We start from the raw sequence: 10113 nt of genomic DNA, 5'->3' as shown, positions 1-10113 counted from the left end.
GCCCAGAAATGGCCTTAGCCGTGTAGTTTACATAGCCTAACCCACTAATTACCATACTTTTGTGTGATTTTCCTGTGTGGGGCCCACAAGCCCATTGGGTCTACGTGACCCGTTGGCCCAATATCGTTTTGGTCCATGAAAACGCTCATGGCCATCTCATCGACCATACGGCCACGTTTTGCTGCACGGCCTGCCAGACAGCCCACTTTTTGGCTTTTGGCTTTTGCTGTTTCGTATCTAATGGCAGTGTTCACACACCTGTTCTAATATTGTAGCCACAACACTTCCGAGATCAAAGCACCTATGATTCACAACAACCCACCATCAGTCAATAACTGTGGTTAATCCCAAAGTCATAGTATCGAAAATACGTTAACCAATTCATCACCACTTACCAATCGAACAATCGCAGAGCCTCCTCTTGATCCAACCAACATATTCTCTCCAATGCTTTAATCTTCACACGTAACAGTTAACCGATTCATAAGAATCTATAATCCAACATAATTATCTAGGAGTTAAAGTACACACAGAGAATGAAAGGATCACCTGTAGGGGGAAGAGCAATCAACCCAACACCTTCCTTAATGAAGTCGAGCCCCTAGCAACATTCGACAAAATCACAGTGTTACTCATCAATCATCAAGGTGGATAAGAGAATGAGTGAGAAGGGTACATTCGGCCCACAGAAAGAGAACTCAACATTTTCTGAGAAGAAGACTAACCAATATTCAGCCAATACCCAAGCCTAGATGTAACACCCCAAACCCGGCCTAGAAGTTTGGCTCGAATCTGGCATGTCACATTGAAGTGTTTTTCGGAAACCATGTTTCCATTAAAAACCCTTCTTAATAATTAAAAACTTGTATCCTTTTTAAACCTTGTTAGAAAACCTCAGCTGAATAACATTCTTAACAACTTTGTAAAAAAATCCTGGCAGTTGCGGAAGCTTAATTTAAAAACAATTGCGGTTACGTGATGTTTTGAACAACAGTAGTTGCTTTGGAAAACCGTGTTCTAATACTAGCAATTATAAGAACAATAAATAAAATTCCAAATTTGAAATCCAAAAAATTGCAACGGCTTTACTACAACCCACATAAAATAATTTAAAGGTAATAATCAATACTATAACATAAACAATGTGTGTGGCTTCCTCCGAGCCCCTAGCAACCCCGATCCATCTAAGGTGGAAATTACCGAAGGTTAATAAGCGGGTGAGTTTACGAAAACTCATTGTGAAATCCCTACTATAAAAAGGAACAGTCATCATCTAAAAGAATTAAAAGTCTGCCCTGACCTTACTTACAATTTCAAGTACCAATCGGGTCTTAGCCCATTACAACAGACACGATACAGATGGACCTTAGCCCATTACGAATAAGAAACATTATCGAATTGGAACCAAAATGAGAATCGTAATCGTAATCGAATGTAATCGTAATTAGAATCAATATTAGTAATGTAATCGTAATCGTAATCGTAATTAGGTGACGAATCGTAATCGTAATCGAATTACGTGATGTAATCGTAATCGAATGTGAATGCAATCCCAACCCAATCCGGTAGTATACACCCCGTACCAACCTTACACCATGTGGGGAGACAACTCGACCCACCCATCCGCTACACACCACGTAATTTGCGGCATGGTCGCGCAGAGCGATATCGTGTGAGTCACCAGATCTGATATTGTGGCGAGCCACGTATCAGATATTTGTGGCATAGCCACCGTAACGCTTCCTCCGTACAAAATCCCAACCCATGCAACATGTCATGTATGCAGAATGTCATGCCCATATTTGAATCAAACAATCACAGTCAAGTCATTCATATCACCAACATATATTCACAATCAAATCCGTCAAACACACAGTCCAAGTCAGTCACTTGCCCACAAGGGCAAAACAGTCATTTAACACCCTAGGGGCAAAATGGTAATTATCCCCACAAGGGTATCTCGGTAATTCTACCCTACAGGGGTATTTCGGTATTTCTACCCTACAAGGGTATTTCGATAATTCTACCCTACAGGGGTATTTTGGTAATTCTATCCTATAAGGGTATTTCAGTAATTCTACCCTATAGGGGTATTTCGAAAATTCTACCCTACAGGGGTATTTCAATAATTTCACAATCAAGGGTAAAACGATAATTCTGTAAATCAAGGGTAAAACGATAATTTTGTAAACTGAGGGTATACCAGTAATTCTGTAAATCAAGGGTAAAACGGTAATTTTACAAATCGAAGATAAAACGGTAATTCTATAAATCGAGGGTAAAATAGTAATTCTGTAAACTGAGGGTAAAACGGTAATTCTATAAATCAAGGGTAAAACAGTAACTCTGTAAATTGAGGGTAAAACGGTAATTCTATAAATCGAGGGTAAAACAGTAAATCTGTAAACTGAGGGTAAAATTGTAATTCTATAAATCGAGGGTAAAACGGTAATTTTAAAAATCAAGGGTAAAACAGTAATTCTGTAAATCGAGGGTAAAATGGTAATTTTGTAAATCGAGGGTACTTTGATAATTTTACATGTCGAGGGTATTTCAGTAATTTTACAAACTGAGGGTATTTCGATAATTTTGCAAATCGAGGATATTTGGGTAATTTTATAAACTGAGGGTACTTTGGTAATTTTACAACTGAGGATATTTCAATAATTTGGTAAACTAAAGTATTCTAAACAGGGATAACAATACGAATGGGCCTAAAGCCTATTCTCGGCCCAAATGGGCCCACACACTCGTGTGGCCCTTTTCGCCCAAACCTAGCCACAGATATGCGATTCACCTAGCCTAGTCCAATATTTACTACACAATCAAACAACTTATCCAATTGGGCCCGTAGGCCCATTGGGCCCATATGGCCCCTTCTACCATCGCGCCCAAGTAGCCATCCAACAACAAGAGTAGTGATAAATACACACCGATTGGAGACTGGAGTTAATCCACGCCCGAGCACTCTTAGCCGACGCCCAACCCAAACGAGCACGCCATAAAGCAAAAGGGATCAGCCAAGAAAGGTACCTTTACTCTCCTCATGGTTCTCTATATTTAAAGCCGACTTCCCATCCACTCTTATGTTAGCTTCGATGTGGGATCCTCCAACATCGAGTTTAAATTCAACACCAACTCTTGCCGCCTGTTAGCAAAATAAATGCTCTTTGCTTGCTATGGGATTCGAACCCATGCCTCCCTCAAATGCTCCACACGCCACTTGCCACTAAGCCATAAGATTTTTGTGTCACAATTTCTCCAACAATATTCTTAAGGCCTACCTACTACACCTGTGGTTTGATTCACCTTAAACCAAATTTTTGCTAGAGTCCGTGTTTAAACCTGGACTTCTCCAACACTTCTCAACACACTTAACCACTAAAACAAGCCTTCATTAACGAAATTTGCATGCACAATGAATATTATAAGCTGCCTTCAACCGCTCCCATACTCAAGGCCCAAAACTTCTAGGCCCAAATTCAGGGTGTTACACTAGAAGTCGCCCGAATTGAAAAGGGGTATTCAACCAAGAACTATTCGTCCAAGAGAAGAAGGAAACAAAGTGGGAACAAGGTCTTTGGCTTTGAAGAACAAAGGATCTTAGGTTCGGCCAACACAGGAGAAGAGCAAAGAAAGTCAAAGGGAAGAGGGGAAAGCAATCGGTTAGAGAATCAAGAACCAAAACTCGAAAGTAGAGAAGGAGAGGAGATAGTCGATTAGTACAACACTATTGTGAAGAGCCAAAACAAAGTAGGTAGTCCCCCCAAAGGTGCCCGAATGGTCTAAGAGAAAAGTACCTCTAAAAACCCTAGCAGAAAACGGCTACTCATCAAAAGTGAAAAGGACCCCCAAAACGAAAAAAGGGAAAAACAAGAATACAAAATTGACCAAATGAGAAACATGACCCCTAGGCCAAAATCTTGAGTGCCTAGAGTCCTCATTCGGCACCAACTCCCCACAATTCAGAATCCCCTGATTCTCTCCTAAAACTCTCTTCATATCTCTCCTCAACTCCCTCCTACAATCCCTCCATGACCAATTCAAACTCCCCCCACTCATCAGTGTTTCGGTCAAATACAAGTACCTCCCAAGGCAAACAATAAAAATAATCTCTCTTTGCACAAGCAGAGATTCGAACCTCAAACTCTTTGCACACTCCACACGCCACTTACCACTGGGCTAGAATGCTTGTTTTGTCAAGATTTTAGCAAGTTTTGCATATAATCATACTAACCAAGGGTAGGGTTTTAACTTTAAAAAGGCTTGAACCCATGACTTCCTAGACACTTCCAAACCACTAAACCACTAAGGTAAACATACATCCACATCACAAACACGTAAAAATAATTTTAACAAGGGTTTTCGGATTTGGGGTGATAAACTATAATTTATACATATTATTTTCCCATGCTTAACACATTTTTTAGATGAATTATCCTTAGATTTGGCGAATTCGATGCTCCTTATCCTTTAATTTCTTATTTTATACTTAGGAGAGCACAGGAGGGCAAAAAGAGAGAGAAACAGGCCGAAAACGGACAAAATGGACCCACATGGGAAATCAACATGGCCTGGACTTCCTCACACGGGTAAGCCACACGGCTGTGTCCATTTGGCAGGATCGAAGCATGACTTACACGGGTAGACTACACGTCCGTGCCTATTTAACAGCCTTGACCACAGTCTGGAGCAATCGCAAACAGGCATGTCCCTGTCGAGCCCAAGTATAGTTCTATTTGGAAAAGGCCACTTTTGAGGGCTCTTAGGCATTCTAAAGCTTATTTCAACACCTGAGGAGGCACTTAGGAGGACACACGGAGTAGGAAGCAAGGAATTACTTGAACAAAGTCGATTGATCCATCTCAGAAGCCAGATTATTCATCAAGACTGAAAATCTCCCTTCAATTTCCATTCAGGAGTTTTGGGTTTTCTTTATGTTTTGTATTCATGATTCTTCTGAGATGTTTTCTTTTATAATTATGTACTAAACTCCCTAAATACCTAAGGGGAATGTAAGCTAAGACAAATCTTGTTATTATTATCTGAATTATATGATAAATATTTGACTTGTTCTTAATTATGTGTTCTTAATTCTTGTCTTAATATTCCAGGAATATTGATTTGAGTTAATGCGCTTATTCAGAGGAGAAAAAGTCCCTCTCTAAGAGTAAATTTGTCATAATTAGGCTGAGTTGATTGCACACCTAGAGATAAGGTGACAAGATTTTTCCGAATTAGGGTGAAACTTAATAAGGGGATCCATAGATCGAGTTAATGCAACACTAGGACGTTAAATAGAAAGAGATTTCAATTAATCAACCTAGGGTTAGACGTTATTAGTCTCGAGAGAGATAATAATATAACTTAGGGATTTCTACGGATCAAGTCAAATGAATAAATCTCTGATTCAAAGTCAAATAACAAGTGAAGTTTAGGTGGATTTTTCCTTGGGGATTGTCTTAATCAATCGAATTTTCTAAAAGTATTTTCCCCAACTTTCGTTCTCTTCACCCTTAGTTTAGTTAATTAGTTTTGATAAACAACTCCCTTAATTTTTAGGCTAGATAATAAAAAGAAAGTGATTTCTTGGTTCCTTTGGATTCAACAATCTGGTCTTGCTAATGCTATACTACTATTCGATACGTACACTTGCCTTCATCGTGATAATAGTTGGTTTCAAGAACAATCATTTATAAATTATTTAAAACTTATCGCAAATATCACGAATTAAGTTTTTGGCGCCATTTCTAGGAACTAAGATATTAGGAACACTCGATTTTTATTACTTTAGCCATTTTACTTTATTTGCAATTTAAATTTTTTATTTTTTTTCTAATTTTTCTTTTATTCGTTCCTGGCAAGTTTTTATAGTGTATTACTAGAAGAAACCCATCGGGACCATTATTGTTTGATAGTGAGATCGATCACACAATTCAAAGAAACCGAAGAGAAATAAGGTGAAGCTTAAGATACACAGAGGAAGAGCAAGAGGACGATACTTAAACCACAACCGAGAAAATGGATGAAAACCAGGAAAATCCGCTACCTCCTGCAATTGTCGTTGATCAGGTAAATCAGGATCCTGCTCCACGCACTATGTATGATTATGCTAAACCTACTTTAACAGGAACTGAGTCAAGTATAGTTAGGCCCGCTGTTGCTGCAAATAATTTTGAACCAAAACCTAACACAATTCAAATGATACAACAATTTGTTCAGTTTGATGGTTTGCAAGATGAGGATCCAAACAACCACTTGGCAAATTTTTAGAGTTTTGCGATACATTTAAAATCAATGGTGCTTTTGATGATGCCATTCGTCTTCGGTTATTCCCTTTTTCATTGTGGAACAAAGCTAAAAAATGGTTGAACTCGTTACCACGAGGGTCAATCACTACTTGGGAACAAATGACTGAAAATTTTCTATTAAAATATTTTCCCCGGCTAAAATAGCCGAATTACATAATGATATCTCTTCTTTTGTGCAGATGAATTTAGAAACACTCTTGATGCATGGGAGAGATACAAGGACCTTTTAAGAAGATGCCCTCACCATGGGTTACCACTCTGGCTACAGGGTCAGACGTTTCACAATGGCCTGAATCCTTCGACTAGACAGATGATTGACGCAGCTGTTGGAGAAACTATCAATAATAAGACACCTGAGGAGGCTTATGAATTTACTCATTCTTCTGATCATGTTTTAGTAATCCATATATAATTGCAAATAAATTATTGCCATTTCCATTACCCTTTCCATTTTTGGAAACCTAGATTCATTTCCAAATGATTTCATTTCTCTATTTTAAAAAAAAACCATAATCATTCCTGAATGTTTCTCATTTCTCTTTTTCTATTCATTTCATTCATTTCTATTCAAACACACAATTCATTTATGGTTTCATCGAGCTACCGGAGGGACTGATTGGACATTTATAGTTGAGGCTCAAATGATTTATAATTATGTTTTGGTTTTTCACCTCTTAATCATAAACTCATTTAGTTACAAAATCATTCCACCATAGTATTATGATTGAGCTCTCTGAACAACATACCGTTACAAAAGCAACTACTTAGTGTTCATCCAATGACCTTGTCATAAGTGTGCTACCCTTATAGGATATCATTGATATCTTTCGAATAATATTCATTCTCCCAATATGATTCTATTTTATCCCATGGTAATCATTACATCTTCCATCATTAAAATTCAATCACTACCAAATAGTGATCAAATTATCCATCACAAATATGGACGACCCGTGGCCATGTTTACTTTTCATCAGCCATGTAATGCCAATGAGAGGATATCATTTACCCATGTTTTGGGCTATGAATTTCACTATTGTGAATGAGACTATATACTATAGAAGTCGTACACTCAATGCACCATCTTTCAATTCCTTATCTATTTGAACTCAGGCTTTTACTTCTTCAAAGTGTACGAGTCAAGCATACATAGTTTGCCATCCACTCAGGATTTAGGTATGCCACACTATGAATGTCACAAGTTAATAAATCCTTAAATAGATTTAGGATCTATCCTACTTGGGTTCCATTTAATGTACTGTCAGTCCAATCAGTCACATTTATGTCTTTATCTTTTGAGAGTCGTCCGCTTTGATGCTCAAGATAAGGCATCTCCCCAATTGGACTTGATAGTCAATATATTAGTCTTTTAATTGGCTTTCTCATTTCCAATTACACTGAAATAGGTTAAGGTTCATCTACTAATACAATTTGTCTTTTTGTACTACGATCCGACCATATAATACTCCTTAGTATTAGTTAAACATTTCAACAACCAATGAGCAACATTTTCTTCCATTTTGTTTTCTATGCAAAAACCATGTGAGGAAAGTATACAAAGTATTAATGTAATTTATGAATAATTTTATTAACATATATGTACGAAAACTTTACAAGTGTACTTAGACGAAAATACTACATTTAAGGCACCAAATCCAACATGTATTGTTTATGATATTTTGTATATTTATTGGCTTGAATGATATATTTACTATTTATTATTGTTGACTGGAGTTAAGAATCACACTGAGCTTTTTAGCTCACCCCTTAGTTTACTATTTTTATAGGTAACCGTCGAGGCCAAGACTTGGAACACGGCTATCGGAGGAGCTTCACAAACATTTTCACATTTTAAGTACTTTAAAATTAATTTTAATAATTTTTTTGGGGTTGTATTAATTTTAATTTTGAATTGTGGCATGGGACTCTATTTTGTGGATTACTATTACGTTTTCCATGACATTAAGTTTTAAAAACTACATAAATTGGTATTTGATAAGCTTACACATGAAAATTGATTTTTAATTAAATCTAACACTTCTATTTTCCGCTGCAACAATGAAAATAAGTTTTAGATAAAATTATAACTTATTTTTTAAAATGAATGATATTTACAAAGGAAATTATAAACACACTTGATCTATGAAATTAACATGTTTTCGCGAAATAAGGACAAATATCCAAGTTCACTAGGTTTGAATAAATAGGCAAAAGGGTTTTAACATATATTTTTAAATTACAAATGTTTTTCTCTGCCATTTCGATGGCCAATGTAGCCTTCAGAATTTGATCATAATATCTAGCTTGGACTTTGGAGGTTATAATGTATGAATTCTTAGTCATATCATCAATGTTTTTGTAGGCTCATTCATATGTATGAAACGTGAGAGATCCGTTGGATGCTCTGTCTACGATAGATCTAATGTGTTCGTCAACACTGTTATAAAAAATTTGTATTTGGAGCCACGATTGTAATCCATGATGTAGGCACTTCCGTAGCATCATCTTAAAACATTCCCACACCTCGTATAGGGATTAAACTTTGTATTGTTTAAAATTGTAGATTGCTTACCTAAGCTGAATAATTCGACTAATTAGGAAAATTTTATAGAGAAATTTTTTCACTAGATCATTCCATGTTGTAATGGGACCTTATAATAAGTCTAACCAATTGGTTGCATTGTCGCATAGTAAGAATGGGAATAACCAAAGAAGCACAACGTCATTGGATACCCTATTGTATTTGAAGGTGTTGTAGAGTTGTAGAAACATATTCAAGTGTTTATTAGGATCTTCCATCATGTTCCCCTTGAATTGCAACCTCTTTTTGATCATCTGGAAAGTGGTCGTCTTTATCTCGAAATTATTGGAATTAATCATCCATCGTTCGATGCTTCCTCACACCACGTCTAGTGTAGTAAGGAATACTCGTTCAACATTCTTTTGCTCCATTGGGACTTGTTTTCGAATGTTTACTTATTCTCATGGATCGTCAAATAACGGAATTTTTTAGGGTAAGTTAATTACCGCGACTGGATTAGCGTTCATCGTTGGACAATTGCACCTGATTAGTTGCTCCGGATCTTGGTATGATTTGATTAGAGTGCTAGAGCTTCGGGTCATAAATGACCTAAAGAGAAAGTAAAAAAAAACCAAAGTTAAATATCATATCTATAGGTTTTAATTTTCTAACTTATCTTATTATTTGTAAAAATATTTTCTAGATTTATTGTCGTAACCTCCCTAACAATAGCTCCAACAACTTGATCGCCTATAAATGTCTTATCATTTGTAGTAAAATATCACACCAAAAATATAAGAAATTAAATTAGGAGTGTCCACAAGTGCACAAGTCAAATTGTAATATAGTATAGTTTACAACAAAACACTTGAAAGTATTTCGAAGATCGCACCCAAGGGAGAATGAAATAAATCTCTAAAAATATTTTTACAATAATAAGTCTAAATAGTATTAATTAAATCCTATATTACAACAAATCATAAAATAGATTACGAAGAGAACTTAAGTAACCAAAATAAATAAATAAGAAAAAAAATCGACTAAAATCAATAAAGTAATCAGGAAGATTAACTTGCTTCAGGGGTTGTAATTAACTTCGGATGAGGGTTTTAGGGTGGATTAGTCATCGATTAACCAATTATTACCTTCTAGCCTCTAATTAATTAATCAATTGGTTGATACTCGCTTATCTTCGGGCTTCACTTTCTCAATCAGGATGAACTATGATTTACTTAGTTCGACTTATCTTCCGATCTCGTCTAACCTATGATAACTTCCTAG

At 36.4% G+C, this 10113-nt stretch overlaps 2 non-coding genes across 2 annotated transcripts; one reads left to right on the top strand and one right to left on the bottom strand.

Moving 5' to 3' along the window:
- Positions 1-6458: 6458 nt before the first annotated feature.
- On the bottom strand, positions 6459-6563 carry LOC128284751 (small nucleolar RNA R71). The gene has a single exon (XR_008275173.1). It is a non-coding gene; the product is annotated as a small nucleolar RNA R71 (small nucleolar RNA).
- Positions 6564-8784: 2221 nt separating this feature from the next.
- On the top strand, positions 8785-8890 carry LOC128284560 (small nucleolar RNA R71). The gene has a single exon (XR_008274984.1). It is a non-coding gene; the product is annotated as a small nucleolar RNA R71 (small nucleolar RNA).
- The last annotated feature ends 1223 nt before the right edge of the window (positions 8891-10113 follow it).

This window comes from Gossypium arboreum, chromosome 11 (assembly GCF_025698485.1).
Source record: "Gossypium arboreum isolate Shixiya-1 chromosome 11, ASM2569848v2, whole genome shotgun sequence".
In the NCBI taxonomy this organism is placed as follows: domain Eukaryota; kingdom Viridiplantae; phylum Streptophyta; class Magnoliopsida; order Malvales; family Malvaceae; genus Gossypium; species Gossypium arboreum.
This window is presented reverse-complemented; position numbering and strand designations above follow the sequence as displayed.